The sequence below is a fragment of the Plecotus auritus genome, assembly GCF_963455305.1.
Source record: "Plecotus auritus genome assembly, chromosome: 6".
NCBI lineage: Eukaryota > Metazoa > Chordata > Mammalia > Chiroptera > Vespertilionidae > Plecotus > Plecotus auritus.
Window position 1 is genome coordinate 100,568,267 of NC_137773.1, and position 19,096 is coordinate 100,587,362.

A 19,096-nucleotide genomic window follows, 5' to 3' on the forward strand; every position below is an offset into this window, starting at 1 on the left:
GCTGGCTCGCCCGGGGCAAGGCCGATGCGGGCCCCGGTCTAGCCCGCAGCTGGCTGGCAGCTCCAGCACGTAGCCCTCGGGCAGGCGCCGGCCCCACGTGGCAGGCCCCGGGGAGCGCGGGGCGGGGCGGGGCGGGGGCGGGGGCGGGGCCAGACTGACGCGCAGGCTATATAGCGGGCATGCGCGGCGTGGGGGGGACGGACGCAGGCAGGGGGGAGAGGACACGCGGTCTCCTTGCGGGGACTCCGGGGCAGAGCTGCTGTCGCCGCCGCCGCTTCCGCTGCCGCTTCAGGCCGCTGAGGACCCGGCTTGTGAATTTGCACGAACCCGGTGGCGTCCGCCCCAGCTTCAGGTGAGGGGCGGAGGGTGCGCGGGCGGGGCCGTGCGGGCCCGGCGGGATGCGGCAGCACCCCGAGGAGCAGCGCGCCTCTAGGCTTTGGTCACCCGGTGGGGGTGGGGGCCCGGCTGCAGTCCCTGAAGCCTCGGGCTGGACTGGAGAGTCGCTCCGGAGGATCCGCACACGGGCCCGGACGCTGGATGGAGGCGACACCTGGCCGAGGTGCCTCGTGAGGTTACTAGGAGAGGAAAGGGAGATGGCAGGTGCGGTCCGATGGGCTGGAGAGCGCAGGATGTGGGAGTCAGAGAAGGTGCCCAGAATGTGGAGAGCCGCGCTGGAGGCTCAGGAAGGCTTCCTGGAGCTCACCGACGCGAGGACAGAAAAAGTGGGGAGGAGATGGCCAAATCTGGTGGGCAGCTCTTGGGGCGGCCCGGAAGGGTCACTGGTGTCCGTACTTTGCTTTCCAGCAACGGTGGACCCCACCTCACCTCGGCCAGACCGTGTCCCAGCTGAAGGTAAATGACCCAAATCTTCGGGCTGGTCGGTAGCAGGAGATGGAGAATGGCAAAGGAGGGACTAAGCCAACTCCGACCTGGCTTGCCCAGAGGGCATGGCTTTTTAGCTATATTTGGTCGCTACCGACCAACTTAGGTGGTCTGGTTTAGGCTGCCCTCTCTTGGTGGTTTAGGGCAATAAGACAAAATAGCCATCCAAGCATTTTCATCTTGTGATCCTGAGGTCAGTTAAGCCAAGAAAATATCCTCAGCTCTGGACTGTGGTTACAGTTTTGAGGATTTAGTGTCTGCCAGGGCCTGGGTGTTCAAGAGGACTGTGTGCATGATTTGTGAGGGGCCTAAGGAAGTTGGAGGCGGGAGTGGCTTTGACCGGACCCTTCCTTCTGGAGCCACCCTGGGCTTGGGTTTGTCTATAGTCACTCTTCCTTAGGAAACCCAGGCTACGTGGGCAGGCTGCTGGACATGGTAATGATAGTGTGCAGTGGGGACTGGCCTTGCTGACCTGGCCTCTGTCCCAGCTCTGCTCCTAACTTGCCCTGTGTCCATGGGAAAAGGTCAGTGCTGAGGTCTGACTAGATCTGTGGTTTCTTATCCGTCAATCCTTACCTCTTAAAATAAGAACCATAAAAACAGAGGAGCTTGGTGAAGCAAGAGAATGTCCAGAATCATAACTTTTAGCAGTCTGTTGGAGACTCAGAGGTGAGTTTTAATAAATTTGTGGAGACCAGGAGATAGACTGGTGCTGCCCTTTCTGTCATTGGTTTGCAGGTTGACTAGAGGGCACCAAACACAGAATGATTGGCCTTATCATTTGGGCAAGAAGAAGCCCCATGATTCCGAGTGGTCATTCATCCCTCAGTCTGTAAAGAAGTCACAGGGCCTAGTCTGTGGTTGGCTCTGCACTGGCCACCACAGGATGCAAAGAGAGTTGAGGCCCAGCTCCTGCACACTCTTGTAGGGCAGAAAGAACATCCATACATGCATGAAGAATGAGGTAGCAAGACAAGAAGAGGTCCAAATGTTGGGTTCGATTAAGTTCACAGAGAACTTGAGCAATTTGCTAAAAGGTGGTGTCAGGTAGCAGAAGAATGCTGTCTTTTGAGCCAGATGAATCTGTTCAAATCCTGGCCCCCTCACTGTCCAGCAGGGAGAAATACGTAATCTCTGGGCCTGTTCTCATCACCATGCAGCATGTTGTGATTGTGTCTGGAACATAGTAGAGATATTCTCCTCTTTATCATCATCATCATTATTATTATTTCTGTGGGATGGACTTGATTATTTAGGGGTCCCAGAAGCTGTAAGAGTGGGGTGAGCCCAGATTTAAGGTTGGTTCATCTCCACTTTAGGAGTGTGTGCAGTTTCCTGACTCTCTGTGTAGTCCCCTTTTCTGTGGCCAGGGATTGCTCCATGGATTCACTGGGCAAAGGGAAAGAGTTTCTTTTCCCACCGTTAAGTTTTTGGAGCTTCTCTGATTTCTTCAGGTAATGGAAACACCTCTTTGGGACTGATAAAAAAAGGCAGGAAGGCCTGACTGTGCACGCATGCGTGCATGTGTGCAGTATATATCAGTCACTGGACTGGTTCTCTTTTCACACCCTTCCCACCTCCATCTTCCCTTACCTGCTCACACTCCACTCTATTCCAGGAGCAACCTCAATCCATGGCAAGTATTTACAGCATCTTGGAATCTAATGAGTAGTGCTGTGAATAGATTGTATATGTCTGGGAATGGGGACCTTCTCCCCATTCTGCCAAAATAATTCAGTCTGTTCCCATTTATGCCTGAAAAAAATCAAAATGCTCGGACATTTTGCAGAACCACAGACTATAGGATGTTGAACTGGAGGGGCTTTGGGAAGCTTCAAGTGTAGCCCCTTTGTTTTACTACGGAAGAAACTGGATCTGGAGAGGTTAATGGGTGTCCCAAGTCACATTGCTAGCAAGCAGCCAAGAGGCTTGATGGTGAAGACCAAAGAAAAGTTCAATTTTTGTTCCTAAATGTGATGATGAAATTGCTGATAATACTAGTGTTTTCCTTGAAAATGTGAAAAGGAAGGAGCCAGTTGTCTCTGCTCATTTTGGGGCGGGGGGGAGGCGTGAGGGACTTTGCTTGTGTGGCGAGAAGTTTGTCCTGGAGAAGTCCGCTACTTCTTTCTCTTTTTTGACTCCCTGGGGACATGGGCGGGTGGGAAGTGGGTGAGGAAGGGTCATGCTGTGGGGCCCCAGCCAGGACTCATTAGATATCTAGAGAGGACTTCTCTGACCTCCAGGCTGGTGGGCTGGCAGGATGCCAGCAGATAAGAAGTCCAGAGTCTGCTGCCAGCCAGGGGCCTCGTGCTGTCCCAGGGGACAAGCAGGGCAGCCTCACCACAAGGTCTCCAAGCCCGAGCTGCCCCATTCCCACTCTTACTGTAGCTATGGAGACTCCCAGAGGGGATCCTTTGTTGGGCCCCGATGAGATGCAGAGGCAGAGCCCCCACTGGGCCCTCTGGGACTCCCACAGAGGTGGGAGGAAGGGCAGCCACAGAATCAGCTTGAGAGAGCCTGGCATGACTAGCCATGGGAAACCAAATTCCTTGCTTTGGAAACTGGAGATCTGACTGCCTGCTCAGGCCTCCTAACCTTTCTCCATCATCAGGCCCAGGAGAGTCTGGGGTTTGGTGAATGAGATGACTGTCTTGAATTTATTAATAGTGGGTTCTTAAAGGCTCTTGGTCAGTGCACTCAGTATTAGTAGTTAATGAAGAACATCAGCCCTGGCCAGTGTGGCTCAGTTGGTTGGGTGTCATCCCATATACTGAAAGATTGCTGATTTGATTCCGTTAGGGCACATGCCAAGTTGCTGGCTTGATTCCGGGGGCGGGGAAAGGGGCAGGCAGGAAGCAGCAGATCAATGTTCTGTTCTCACATGGATGTTTCTCTTTCTCCCTCTCCCTTCCTCTCTCAAAACCAATTTAAAAATATACATTAAAAAAAAAAGAACAGCCAAAAGTTGGGAATTAAAAAAAAAGAATCCAGGTTTTAAACATTTTATTTTACCTTAAAAACATATGCATTTATTTTTATTTGCCAAAGCTTTGATTTGGGCCAGGGTCTTTTGTTTGGGTCTCTACATCCCCTAATGAGACTTGCAAATTGTTTGTATATCAAAATCACACCACATGTATTACCTGGGATTTCTCTCTCTCTCTCTCTCTTTTTTTTTTTTTTCATGTTTTTCACCAGGTCATATATTCACACTAGTGGCCCGGTGCACGAAATTCGTGCACATTAAAAGGGGATTAATTAGAGGAAATAATTAAATATTGCTATTTGCCCTTTCTCTATAATAGAAGTGTCAGAGATGAAAGAAAATTAGTAAAATGTATATGAAAACCTTCCTCCTGTCAGAGTCTGGGCGCACCACGGGACCCAGAGTCAAGTCCCTGCCCACCCACATGCACCTCAAAATCGCGTGAGACCCAGACCCGGCCAGCTCCCCACATTGGGCTAGATCAGCCATGGGCAAACTACAGCCCATGGGCTGGATCCGGCCCGTTCGGCTGTTCTATCCGGCCCGCGGAGCCAAAAGAGCGGAGGGTTCTCTTGCTCTCCCCTCCGCTCCTTTACTTTGAATTTATATTAGTTCACACAAACACTCCATCCATGCTTTTGTTCCGGCCCTCCGGTCCAGTTTAAGAACCCATTGTGGCCCTCAAGTCAAAAAGTTTGCCCGCCCCTGGGCTAGATCCAGACCCAGCCAGTCCCACCCTTGTCAAGCCCCACCGGGTAGGGGGCGTGGCCTGAGGTCCCCCAGACTGGGGCGGGGGGTGTGTCTTGAGGTCCCCCGTCAAGCCCCACTGGGTGGGGGCCATGGCCTGAGGTCCCCCATTAAGCCCTACCAGGCTGGGGGGCGCAGCCTCAGGTCCCCAAGCCCAGCACCAGGAGGGGGGTGCAGCCTCAGGTCCCCCGTCAAGCCCCGCTGGGCGGGGAGCATGGCCTGAGTTCCCCAGACCCAGCACTGGGGGTGCACCTTGAGGTCCCCTGTCAAGCCCCACTGGGTGAGAGGCACAGCCTGAGGTCCCCTGTCAAGCCCTGCTGGGGGGGGGGTGGCATGGCCTGAGGTCCCCTGTCAAGCCCAGCCGGGTGGGGAGCACGGCCTGAGGTCCCCTGGCCTGGCGCTGGGGCGGGGGAGCAGCCTGAGGTCCCCTAGCCCAGCACCAGGACAGGAAGTGCACCTTGAGGTCCCCTGTCAAGCCCCACTGGGGTTGGGGAGGGCGTAGCCTCAGGTCCCTGCTGATTGCTCGTTAAGGCTCCTTATGGGAACTTGGCCTCAGCTGTGGGTGCAGCATCTTTGTGACAGAGTGATGGTCAATTAGCATATTCCCTCTTTATTAGATAGGATAGCTCAAAAATCAAAAGGCTAGCCCTGGCCAGTTTTGGTTAGTGGTTAGAGCATCAGCCCTCATACTGACTGAGTTCTATTCCGGTCAAGGGCTTGATCCCCAGGGCTGGTCCAGGCACGTGCGGAAGGCATCCTATGTGAGACATCGATGTTTCTCTCTCTGCTAAAAATCAATGGGGGAAAAATATCCTCAGGTGAGGATTAACAACAATAAGAAAATTAAAAGGCTAAAACTAAAAAGACAGTTTTAAAAATCACACATGTGCCCTGGCTGGGTGGGTCCGTTGGTTTGATACCGGTCAGGGCATAAGGGAGGCAGCTGATTGATGTTTCTCTCTCACATTAATGTTTCTCTGTTTCTCGCTCCATTTCTCTCTAAAAATCAATAAACACATCCTCGGATGAGGAATAAAAAAAAAGCAACACAAATTTTAAAAAGTCACACGTGTTCAGTATTCAGTGAAACATCTTACAAATGCTATAAGTTTGCATTTTAGACACATTGTTTAGCATCTTGTTTTTTCATCTACCAACTATATTAGATCTTTCCATATCAGCACATAGAATACTTTTACCATTCTTTTATTGTGACTGCATATTATTCCAGAATATGGGAGTACAGTAAATTTTTAACCAGCGTATGTTCTCCCTCCCATCCCAACTTGGGTTGTTTTCTGTATTTTGTCATTATGTGCAATGCTGCAGTGAAAAATTGTACAAATGGCATTTCCTACATGGTGTAAATGTGACTATAGAACAAATTCTCAGAAGTAGAATTGCTGGGGAAAGGATTTACACATCTGTTAATTAGTTTTCATTTTTTTTTAAAAAGACATTTGCAAACCAGTCCACATACAGAATTCTACTTTTTTAATGCACACACCTAATTTAATTTTTTTTTTCATTTGTAACACATCTTTCTAGGTGAGCAGTTCTTAAACTTTTTGATCCTAGGATTCCTTAATACTGTCTTTTGCTTATTTGGCTATACCTATTGATATTTATCATGCTAAAAATTAAAACAAGTTTAAAAATAGTTATTCATTTAAAATAACAAAAATAGGTCATTACATGTTAACGTAGAAAGCATATTTTTATGAAAAATAACTTTCAAAATTAAGTTTTTATACTTTTACATATCTTTAGGATTTGAAAATAATTATTTGTTAGACTAGAGGCCCAAAGCACGAAATTCGTGCAAGAGTAGGCCTTCCTTCCCTCTCCCCTCCTACCTCCTCCTTTCCCTTCCCTCTCCCCCCTCCCCCCCGCCGACACCGGCTTCCCTCTGGCACCCAGGACCCAGGCTTCCCTCTGGCTGCCAGCAAGCACCCAGGACCTGGGCTTCCCTCGAAGCCCCGGCTTCATCCGGAAGGTCGTCCGGTCTAATTAGCATATTAGCTTTTATTAGTGTAGATAATTAGATAAATTATAAAGGTATGATGTAAGTTTGATGGTAAATACTCAGTTGAACAAAATGAGATAATCTCTAAAAATGTATATATTTATTGATTTTTTTTTAATTGAGAGAAAGAGAAACATCAACATCGATTGTTGTTCCACCTGTTTATGCATTTATTGGTTGCTACTTGTATGTGCTCTGACTGGAGATCGAACCCGCAACCCTGGTGCATTGGGACGACTCCAATCAACTGAGCCACCCAGCCAGGGCTGAAAGCCTATATATCTGTACTCTAAACTTGACCTTAGAAATTTCTAGAAAACTGAAAACTACCTGGCACACATTGATCACACTTTCTGTATCTTCTGAAAAATGAGAATGAGAAAGCTTTTAACGTCTTAATATTATAAGAAAAGTAGTTTTTACCTCACAGACCTCCTGAAATGGTCTCAGTGGCCCAGGTGTCCTCCAAGGCCACAATTTCAGAATTGCTGTTCTAGAACACTTCCTTCACTTCTGTAGAAATCAAAGCTGTTTCTCTCTGCATTTATAGTTCAGTTACTGTTTAACTTAATTACAGTCATAAAAACAAATAGAAGTGGCATAAAGAATTTTGGGAATAGGCACGACAGACTCCTGGTCAGTAAATCCTCAGCTTGTGACCAAGGGGCCTGTGTGCTGCAGGGATGTGCAGGAGGGCTGGAAGGCATTGTCCAAGCCCATGGTACTCAGCTACAAGAGCGCTTCCACTCCGTGAAGACAGACTAACATTGTTGCTCTTCTAAAGATGCTGGTAAGATATGTGTGGAGGTGAGCTGAGTACACATGGGAAGTTACATGCTATCTTGTGGCATTCCTTTTTTGTTTTTAATATATTTTATTGATTTTTTACAGAGAGGGAAGGAGAGGGATAGAGAGTTAGAAACATCGATGAGAGAGAAACATCGATCAGCCGCCTCCTGCACATCCCCCACTGGGGATGCGCCTGCAAGCAAGGCACATGCCCTTGACCGGAATCGAACCTGGGACCTTTCAGTCCGCAGGCTGACACTCTATCCACTGAGCCAAACCGGTTTCGGCTTGTGGCATTCCTTAAGCTCCTCTGAGTGAGGCAGTTAAGAGACACTTAAGGAGGCAGGGTGAGGGTGGCGGGGAGGGTGGGGGATGGGAGCGGTCAGGTGAGGCAATTGGGGCAGTGGTCTGGGAAGGCTTCCTGGAAGTGGAATTAAGGCAAGTTAGGGGAGAGACGGAGGAGAGGATTCCTGGCAAGGAGAGTTGTGTGAATAACGAATGAATGACAACGATGTTTGTTCCTGGAGCAGGGGTGGCCAATATAGGCCAGAGTGGCTGATGGAGGGACAAGTGATGTGGCTAGAAATTTAGTTTGGGTCCAGCAACTTTAAAGGGCTCTGGGGTCTAAGGTACCAATAGTTTCTGTTTCCCTATTAAAGACTGTTGCTCTGTTTTAGCAGCCCTCTGTCTTGGGGTCCATCCTCCTCTTGGCTAGAACAGTTCTTTGGCCTCAAACCAACATCGTTTGCACTAGTCCACTTATTCCAACCTCTGCCTCTGGTTATCAAAAGTAATGCATACTTGTTGTAAAGATGAGCATAAAGATGCATGCGAGAAAAGGTCTGTAATCCTGAGGCAACCTTTGTTAATTTACTTAACCATTTCCTTTTATTTCAACCTTTCTATTTGGGACTAATTTTAGACTTAAAGGAAAGTTGTAAAAAAAATATATGGGCCAAAACCGGTTTGGCTCAGTGGATAGAGCGTCAGCCTGCGGACTGAAAGGTCCCAGGTTCGATTCCGGTCAAGGGCATGTACCTTGGTTGCAGGCACGTCCCCAGTAGGGGGTGTGTAGGAGGCAGCTGATCGATGTTTCTCTCTCATCGATGTTTCTAACTCTCTATCCCTCTCCCTTCCTCTCTGTAAAAAATCAATAAAATATATTAAAAAATATATATATATATATGGCAGAGTGCCTTTTTATCCCTCACCCCATAGGATAGTTACCAAGAACAGGAAATCGACATTGGCACATTAGCCAAGCCACAGGCCTTATTTATTTATTTATTTATTTATTTATTTATTTATTTATTTATTTATTTCACAGGCCTTATTTAAATCTCACCAATATTTTCACGAATATCCTTTTTCTGTTCCAGGATCTGATCTGCAATCCTGCATTGCATTTAGTTATTATTTCCCTTTGGTCTCCTCCAGTCTGTGACAGTTCCTCTCTTTCTTTCTTAGAACGAGGTTGTGCATTGTTGGCAAGAATATCACAGTCATGACGTTGCATCCTTTTCAGAGCATCAGGTCAGGGTGTCAGTGTCATGTTACTGGTGGTGTTTTCCTGAGTCACGTGGTTAAATTGGTGTCTGCTGCACTTCCATACTGGAAGGTACTCTCTCTCACATGTTGAATCCTTCTCATCCTTCAAATCCCCTTTGCCAGGAAGGGCCTGTCCCTTTTAGGGTTCACCTGATCAGTTCTGGCCATTGCAGGATAATTTCCCTATCTTCAGGTCAGCTAAGTTGGTCAGCTAATCCCAGCGGAATCCCTTTTGCCTACATAATATAATACAATAACAGGAGTGATATCATATTTACAGGTCCTGCCCACACACAAGGGTGAGGGTCATTGAGGGTCATCTTGGAATTCTGCCGACCATAGCGAGGGAGCCTGAGATAAAAGGTCTTATAAATTCTGGTACAAGGTATTAGTTTCCTAGGCGTGCCCTAACAAATTGTCACAAACTTGATTTGTGAAATCAAGGTGTCAGCCAGGCCACGTTCCCCCCAAAGTTCTAGGGAGAATCCTTCCAGCTTCTGGTGGCCCCAGGTGTTTTTGTTTCTTGGCTTGTGACAACATCACTCACACATCTCTGCCGTCTTCACGTGGCCTTCTCTCAGTGTCTGTGTCCAAATCTCCTTTCTCATGTAAAGATACCAGTCATTGGTATCTTAATTATATCTGCAAAGACCCTATTTCCCAAAAGGTCACCTTCTGCACTTTTGGGTGGACATAGATTTGGGGGATGTTATTCAACCCACTGCCTTCAGGATGGGAGGAATGTCCTTTGTAAACTCTGGTTCACAGAGCTGCACAGGAAAGAAGATTTATTTTTAAACCTAAGGCAGAAAGCAGGCCTGGCTGATGTTGAGCCGAGGGCCCAGCCTCAGGCTGCCTGCTCCTCTCAGGTTGACACAGATCTGAGAAGCAAATGGGTATAAATTATAAAGCTGGCTTCAGAGGCCCTGCGTTCTTAGGACCCAGACACTCCACAATACCAACAACTTGCCTCTGTGGGAGGAGCTCTCATTGTCAGTTCCCCTGCAGGCTGGGCAGGCTGAGGTCTGGGAGAGGCGGAGTTGACTTTACAGTTCAGATAAATCACAGGATGTCGTAGGTGGTCCGTGTCTAGTCCAGCAGTCCTGAAATGTCAGACCAGTGCCCAAAGGAGCAAGGTTGATCTGTCAGAACTGGATTTGCAGACACTAGACCTCCCCCAGGTAGCTCTGATTCAGAACACTAACCAGCCAGGTTAGTGCTGGAATCCACCTCCAGACTCTAAAAGATCTTACAAAGGGGAGAAGCATGCCTTCCCACATGGTCATCTTTAAGCCTTTCCCCTTTCCTGAAAGTATTCCATAGAAAATAGAGATGGCCCAGCTGGCATGGCTCAGTGGTTGAGCGTCAACCTATGAACCAGGTTCGGTTCCTGGCCCAGGCACATGCCCAGGTTGCGGGCTCAATCCCCAGTGTGGGGCATGCAGCAGGCAGCTGATCAATGACTCTCTCTCATTATTGATGTTTCTACTGCGCTCTCCCTCTCCCTTCCTCTCTGAAATCAATAAAAACATATTTTAAAAAAGAGAGAGAAAATACAGATAAGTAAAAAGATAAGTTACCATTAAACCCACCAGTGGGTTTAACAGTTTGTTATATATATTCAGTCTTTTTCTATGAATGTATACATTTTAAGGAAAGATGTACATAGTTTTGTAAGCCCTCATTTTTCAGTTAATATATGAACGTCTTTCTCTGTCTTCTCCCAAATAACTAGCATTTGTTGAACAACTACTGTACATCAGGCCCTGCATTTATATTTGGTATCTCATTTAATTTTCTTAACTGTTGTGAGGAGGGACTATTGATAGCTTTATTTTTCTAAATTAGGAAAATAAGTCTTCTTGAAGTTGTTACTTGACCCACGCCTTGAAGCTGGTGAATTGGGGATTCAGGATTCACACTGGGGTCTCTCACTCAGAGCCCAAACTCTCAATCTCTGTATTCAAACAGCTTTGCCATATGAGTTACCTTATTTTAGCAACCCCATTCTATTGTACATGTCCCTAATAGGAGCACTGAGACTGCACGCTCCATGGGGTAGGGATTTTTGTCTGTTTTGTTCATTGCCTTTTCCCCTGGCACTCTATAGATATTTGTTATTGTGCCTACATTTCCATCAATTCCTTAAAGCCGAATTCCCCCACTCAGGATAATTCCCCTGGGATGAATTCCCAAAGTGAAGTATTGAGACTTGGTAAGATAATTTTAAAAGTTTTTTTTTTCCCCCCTGCAAGAATAAATGTACAAGGATAGCCAAAAACAATTTTAAAAAGAAAGTAGTGAAGTTGGACTTGCTTTACCAGAAAAAAATAATAATGAAGAAAAAAATTAGTGACATTGTCACAGGGTTAGGTAAATGGAACAGAATAGGAACATCTAAAAAAGACCTCAGTATGTGTAGGAATTCAGCAACCAATAATGGAATTATTTCTTACTAATTGTGTGGTTTTGAGCAAATCTATTTAGCCTTAGTGTCCTCATCTGTAAAATGCTTGCTGAATTTTAAGATGCTTTTTGTTGTTTTAATGTTTCTGAAATAGGGAGTTGTCTTATAGAGGTGCACAGGTAAGCCAGTGTCTTTCTCTGCTCAGAAAAGCTGTCATTGATACTTATCATTGGAGAAGTACTGTGAAATGTGTCTTGTTGAGAAGATTACATGAGATAATGAAAACAAATCGCTTAGCACCGTGGTCGGCAAACTGTGGCTCGCAAGCCACGTGCAGCTCTTTGGCCCCTTGAGTGTGGCTCTTCCACAAAATACCACGGCCTGGGCGAGTCTATTTTGAAGAAGTGGTGTTAGAAGAAGTTTAAGTTTAAAAAATTTGGCTCTCAAAAGAAAATTCAATCGTTGTACTGTTGATATTTGGCTCTGTTGACTAATGAGTTTGCCGACCACTGGCTTAGCACAATGCCTGGCAAGTAACAGTAAATCCTAGCAGTTCTTCTAAAATTAAGGGGGAAAAAAGGATTATGGATGTATTACAAGCGGGTGTTTAGATGCAAATAATATCATCGTTCAGCCAGTGCTGATTGGCAGATAGTAAAGCATCCTGGGAGACCGTGTTCCTGCTCAGTGATGCCTGTAGGAACCCAGGCTCTCTCCAGTTATCTGTCTGCTCTGCCATCCTCAGCACAGTGGACTTTTACCTCATGGTTGTTACTTGCCGGCCTGTGCACTTGAGCAGGAAGGAGGAAGTGAAAGAGAGGGCACCCGCACTGTGCTCTTACATGTCATTAGCTAGACCAGCCACCTGTGGCCTCTCTGTGCAGAGGATATATTGACTTTACCTCAATTTCTAACTTTCTATCGACTCCACGGTTGAGGTTTACAAGGAAAATGGATATTCATTAAACAATATTGAGATAATTGGCTAACTGTTATTTAAAAAGTTAGATTCTCTTTCTCACTCTATGCCAAAATTAAATTCTAGACAAATTAGAAATTTTAATTTTTTAAAGGCAAGAAAATATAGGTGTGTATTCCTATAATTTCAGGGTGGGAAAGGATGTTCCAGACATGCTACTAAAAGCAGAAACCTTAAACAAAAAGTGTGATATATTAACTTTAACCTTTTAAAAAGGTTATGTCCACATAAGAAACATTCAAACCTGTGCAGAATTTTTGTGAGTTTATTTGAGCCAAACTGTTGACAATTGCCGGGAAGCAACATCTTGACAGAATGAGAAAATGCTCCAGAGAATGGCAGTTTTGCACCTTATTTTATACATTACAATCAAAAGAGAAGACTTAAGTGGGTTATATGAAATTCATTGGTGGCAGGTTAGGGAGGTGAGAGAAAGCAAAGTAGGGACCTCTGGGATTGAATAAAAAGAAAAATGATAGACATAGACATCTTTTCCATAGGTGGGTACAGGATAATTAACAGTCAACAATTAACACAGTAAAAATAACTGTGAAGATTTGTAGTCTCCACTCTCGTGCATTGGTGGAGCCCTGAGAGGTCTGGAAAAAGGCAAGTTACCCTGACATTTCAAAGGTATGTGATCCTAGAATTAAAATACAATAGACAGGCTCAGTTAAGGTAAACATTGACATTTGTCAGGGAAGATTCTAGCTTAGGATATGACTGCTTTTTTAATTAAAAAGTTTTAATTTCAGGAGAAACCAAGATGGCGGCATAGGTAAACACCTAAACTGCTGCCTCGCACAACAATTTCAAAACTACAACTAAAAGACAAAACGGACATCATCCAGAACCACAGGAAGGCTGGCTGAGTGGAAATTCTACAACTAGAAGGAAAGAGAAAAAAGCACACTGAGACTCAGAGGAGCTGCAGGAGGCAGAGGTACTGAGACGTGCACGCGGAGAGGACTGGCAACTGAGTGCGCGGCTGGCTTTCTCAAGCAGGAGGGAGACAAAAGCTCCCAACTGCGCTGAACTCTAGTTCCGGGCGAGACTCTGGGGACCCAGACTCATACGGGGTGAAACTGGACTGTCAGGAAAGAGAAAAGCACACTGAGACTCAGAGGAGCTGCAAAAGGCAGCGGTACCGAGGCGCGCGCATGGAGAGGGTGGGCAACTGAGTGCACGGCTGGCTTTCTCAAGCGGGAGGGAGACAAAAGCTCCCGACTGCACTGAACTCCAGTTCCGGGTGAGACTCTGGGGACCCAGACTCATTCGGAAAGAAACTGGACTGTCTGGCAGTGGGCGGAACTCGAGGGCGGCTTTCTCTAAGAGGTGCTTGCAGCGATTACTGAGGGATACTGAGATACAGGGACCTATTAGGGCAGGACTGACGGGAAACCAATGCTGTCTGCTCCATCCAAGCTGAGCACAGAGGATTTTGTAGGTCTTGTCTCATAAGGGTGTCTCCAGCACCGAACTTCTCCTAGCGTAGACACAGCTGATCCTCACAGCCAGTTGGCCTGGAGGTCAATTCCTCCCAGTGATACTAACAACAATCAAGGCTTAACTACAACAAGACTGTGCATACAGCCCACAAAGGAGTGAACCATGAGTGTCCACCTCAGGTAACTGGGGAGGCTGAGCCACTGGGCCATATAGGACACCTAGCATGCAAAGCCACTTTATCAACTCAGGGAAGCCAAAATGCGGAGACAAAGAAACAGATCACAAACGAAAGAAATGGAGGAAAGCAAACGACTGGATATAGAGTTCAAAACCACAGTTATAAGGCTTTTCAAGAATTTTCTAGAAAAGGCCGATAAATTTAGCGAGACCCTCGAGGATATGAAAAAGGACCAACTAGAAATTAAGCATACACTAACTGAAATAAAAAATATTATACAGAGACCCAACAGCAGACTGGAGGAACGCAAGAATCAAGTCAAAGAGTTGAAATACAAAGAAGCAAAAAACACTCAACCAGAAAAGCAAAAAGAAAAAAAGAATCCAAAAATATGAAGATAGTGTAAGGAGCCTCTGGGACAACTTCAAGCTACCAACATCTGAATTATGGGGGTGCCAGAAGAAGAGAGAGAGCAAGATACTGAAAACCTATTTGAGGAAATAATGACTGAAAACTTCCCACACCTGATGAAAGAAATAGACTTACAAGTCCAGGAAGCACACAGAACCCCAAACAAAAGGAATCCAAAGAAGACCACACCAAGACACATCATAATTAAAATGCCAAGAGCAAAAGACAAGGAGAGAATATTAAAAGCAGCAAGAGAAAAACAGTTAGTTACCTACAAGGGAGCACCCATACGACTATCAGCTGATTTCTCAACAGAAACTATGCAGGCCAGACGGGAGTGGCAAGAAATATTCAAAGTGATGAATAGCAAGAACCTACAACCAAGATTACTTTACCTAGCAAAGCTATCATTCAGAATTGAAGGTCAGATAAAGAGCTTCACAGATAAGAAAAAGCTAAAGGAGTTCACCACCAAACCAGTATTATATGAAATGCTGAAAGGTATTCTTTAAGAAGAGGAAGAAGAAGAAAAAGGTAAAGATAAAAATTATGAACAACAAATATCTATCAACAAGTGAATCTAAAAATCAAGTGAATAAAAAATCTGAGGAACAGAATAAACTGGTGAATATAATAGAATCAGGGGCATAGAAAGGGAGTGGACTGACAATTCTCGGGGGGGAAAGGGGTGTGGAGGGTGTGGGAAGAGACTGGACAAAAATCGTACACCTATGGATGAGGACAGTGGGGGATGAGGGGGTAAGGGCAGAGGGTGGGGTGGGAACCGGGTGGAGGGGATCTATGGGGGAAAAAAGAGGAACAATTGTAATAATCTGAGCAATAAAGATTTATTAAATTAAAAAAAAGTTTTAATTTCAGTTTAAAAAAAAAGTTTTTTTTTTTTTTTAAAGTTTTAATTTTAAAATAACCCTTTGTGGTTATTTTAGGTCTCTGAGTTTGCAAAGTTGCCACATAGGCCTTCCCTGTGCTTGTCAGGTTAGCATGTGACCGCCTTTCAGTCCACAATATCAATTAACAAAATTAAAAGGCAGACAATTAGGAAGATATTTGTAATATGTGACAAAAGGTGAATATGTTATTAGTCCATAGAGTGAACTCTTACATACACCAATAAGAAAAAAGATGAATGTATGACAGCAAAAATGGGCAAACGATGGTAACAGGCAATGTGTGAAGAAGAAATATAAATGTTAGTAAACCTGAAAATGTGATGAGCCACACTGGTAATCAAAGAAGTGAAAATGAAGAGATCATAAGAATGATTTTGATCCAATTCGGCAAACATGGAATACTATTTTAATACTCAGCATGGGTGAAAATCTTATACAACAGGTGTCCTTAAGGTGTAGGCGGCGGGAACTGCACCAGGTGTTAGGCTGGTGGGGTCACACTGGACCTTGGGTTCTGGCTAGGAAAGAATTCAGAGCCAAGACCCAAACTATAAGAGAATATTTATTTACAAAATCACAGAGGTAGAAAAAGTAATTCCTACAAGAAATGGGCTTAGGAAACAAGTTATAGAAGTCAAGGAAGGCTCTCGGAGCTTGGGAGTGAGGGAAGTAATGGTCATGCCCTTGGGGGAAGGGGGAGGGGTTGGGAAGGCAGAGATGGGGGTGGGGTGGGGAGTGGTGTTTCTGGGAGGGAGCCAGTGGGTCCTCTGTCCTAAGGGTTTTAAGGGTGGAGATTTCAGCGGAGGTCCCAGGGGGAGATAGTAATTGAATATTCAGCAGCTTTCCAGGTGTGTCTTTTCTGAATCTGGGTCTCTCCTGATTGGTTGCTTGGTTCAGGGCAGGGAATCGTATCTAATAAAGAGGTGATATGCAAATTGACCCTCATGCCCTCGCACAAGATGGCCACCCCCATGTGGTCAAAGATGGCCGCCACGAGATGTGTGGCAGGGGAGGGTAGTTGTGGGCGATCAGGCCGGCAGGGGAAGGCAGTTGGGAGGAAAGGCCAGCAGGGGAGGGCAGTGGGGGGTGACCAGGCCGGCAGGGGAGCAGTTAGGCGTTGATCAGGCTGGCAGGAGAGTGGTTAGGGGGTGATCAGGCTGGCAGGCACGTGAGCAGTTGGGAGCCAGCAGTCTTGGATTGTGAGAGGGATGTCCGACTGCCTGTGGTTTCAGGCTTAAACTGGCAGTCGGACATCCTCTGAGGGGTCCCAGATTGGAGAGGGTGCAGGCTGGGTTGAGGGACAACCCCCTCCAATGCACTAATTTCGTGTATCAGGCCTCTAGTCATTATATAATGCAGGTCATCCATGCAGTCCACTTGTCTGGTTTTGTTGCTTTTCTGGGCTTGGAGCTGAAATACAACTGAGGCCTAGATGTTACCTCTAAGGAGGAAACATCAGGGGTCCAAACCAAATGACCAGCTGTGTGCTAGGGGAGGAAAAGTCACCCTGGGGGCAAGGTCCCACCCTACACCAGCCCTTTGCTAGGCACCGGGGGCTTTCCATCCTGGTGACTTTCTATATCTAGCCCATCGTCCTTGCTCTGCTCACGTCTGACTAACTGCCTACCACACTTATACACAGATAGTAGGATTATTAAATTATTGAATCTTCAGAAGGATAGTTTAGCAAATTGTATAGTAAGTTCTTAGTAAATGTATTTTTTTTAATTTAATAAATCTTTATTGTTCAGATTATTACAATTGTTTCTCCTTTTCCCCCCCATACCTCCCCTCCACCCGGTTCCCACCCCACCCTCTGCCCTTACCTCCCCCCCACTGTCCTCATCCATAGGTGTACGATTTTTGTCCAGTTTCTTCCTGCACCCCCCTGCATACCCCTTTCCCCCTGAGAATTATCAGTTCACTCCCTTTCTATGCCCTGATTCTATTATATTCACCAGTTTATTCTGTTCCTCAGATTTTTAATTCACTTGATTTTTAGATTCACTTGTTGATAGACATGTATTTGTTGTTCATTATTATTTTTTTTTAATATATTTTATTGATATTTTACAGAGAGGAAGGGAGAGGGATAGAGAGCTAGAAACATCGATGAGAGAGAAACATCGATCAGCTGCCTCCTGCACACCTCCCACTGGGGATGTGCCCGCAACCAAGGTACATGCCCTCGACCGGAATCGAACCCGGGACCCTTCAGTCTGCAGGCCGACGCTCTATCCACTGAGCCAAACCGGTTTTGGCATTGTTCATTATTTTTATCTTTACTTTTTTCTTCTTCCTCTTCTTAAAGAATACCTTTCAGCATTTCATATAATACTGATTTGGTGGTGATGAACTCCTTTAGCTTTTTCTTATCTGTGAAGCTCTTTATCTGACCTTCAATTCTGAATGATAACTTTGCTGGATAGAGTAATCTTGGTTGTAGGTTCTTGCTATTTATCACTTTGAATATTTCTTGCCACTCCCGTCTGGCCTGCATAGTTTCTGTTGAGAAATCAGCTGACAGTCGTATGGGTGCTCCCTTGTAGGTAACTAACTGTTTTTCTCTTGCTGCTTTTAATATTCTCCCCTTGTCTTTTGCTCTTGGCATTTTAATTATGATGTGTCTTGGTGTGGTCTTCTTTGGATTCCTTTTGTTTGGGGTTCTGTGTGCTTCCTGGACTTGTAAGTCTATTTCTTTTTTTTTTTTTTTTAAATATATTTTTTATTGATATTTCACAGAGAGGAAGGGAGAGGGATAGAGAGTTAGAAACATCGATGAGAGAGAAACATCGATCAGCTGCCTCCTGCACACCTCCTACTGGGGATGTGCCCGCAACCCAGGTACGTGCCCTTGACCGGAATCGAACCTGGGACCTTTCAGTCCGCAGGCCGACGCTCTATCCACTGAGCCAAACCGGTTTCGGCGTAAGTCTATTTCTTTCATCAGGTGTGGGAAGTTTTCAGCCATTATTTCCTCAAATAGGTTTTCAGTATCTTGCTCTCTCTCTTCTTCTGGCACCCCCATAATTCAGATGTTGGTAGCTTGAAGTTGTCCCAGAGGCTCCTTACACTATCTTCATATTTTTGGATTCTTTTTTTCTTTTTGCTTTTCTGGTTGAGTGTTTTTTGCTTCTTTGTATTTCAACTCTTTGACTTGATTCTTGCGTTCCTCCAGTCTGCTGTTGGGTCTCTGTATAATATTTTTTATTTCAGTTAGTGTATGTTTAATTTCTAGTTGGCCCTTTTTCATATCTTCAAGGGTCTAGCTAAATTTATCAGCCTTTTCTAGGATATTCTTGAAAAGCCTTATAACTGTGGTTTTAAATTCTATATCCATTCGTTTGTTTTCCTCCATTTCTTTCGTTTGTGATCTGTTTCTTTGTCTCCATATTTTCGTTGCTTCCCTGAGTTGGTAGGGTAGCTTTGTGTGCTAGGTTTTCTATATGGCCCAGTGGGTTGGCCTCCCCAGTTAACCTGAGGTGGACACTCTTGGTGCACCCCTTTGTGGACTGTGTGTACAGCCTTATTGTAGTTAAGTCTTGATTGTTGTTGGTATCACTGGGAGGAATTGACCTCCAGGCCAGTTGGCTGTGAGGATCAGCTGTGTCTACGCTAGGAGAAGTTCGGTGCTAGAGACAGCCTTATAGGATCAGACTTGCAAAATTGCAAAAGCTTCTGTGCTCAGCTTGGACGAGGCGGAGTCTCAGGGCGGAGCAGACAGTCTTGGCTTCCCGTCAGCCCTGCCCTTGCGCGTGCGCCTCCAGACCCCTGCCCGCCACG

At 45.8% G+C, this 19,096-nt stretch overlaps 1 protein-coding gene across 8 annotated transcripts in view; it reads left to right on the forward strand.

The window, feature by feature from the left end:
* The first annotated feature begins 193 nt into the window (after positions 1 to 193).
* Positions 194 to 19,096, forward strand: part of SLC39A14 (solute carrier family 39 member 14) — a 54,278-nt gene continuing 35,375 nt past the window's right edge. For 3 of the 8 annotated variants that reach the window (XM_080676560.1, XM_080676562.1, XM_080676566.1), the window contains exons 1-2: positions 196 to 352; positions 805 to 852. The gene's annotated coding sequence lies outside the window, so the exon portion shown is untranslated. Of the gene's footprint in view, positions 353 to 804; positions 853 to 19,096 lie in introns of all 8 variants that reach the window. The other 5 variants (XM_080676559.1, XM_080676561.1, XM_080676565.1 and 2 more) reach the window with 3 other exon arrangements.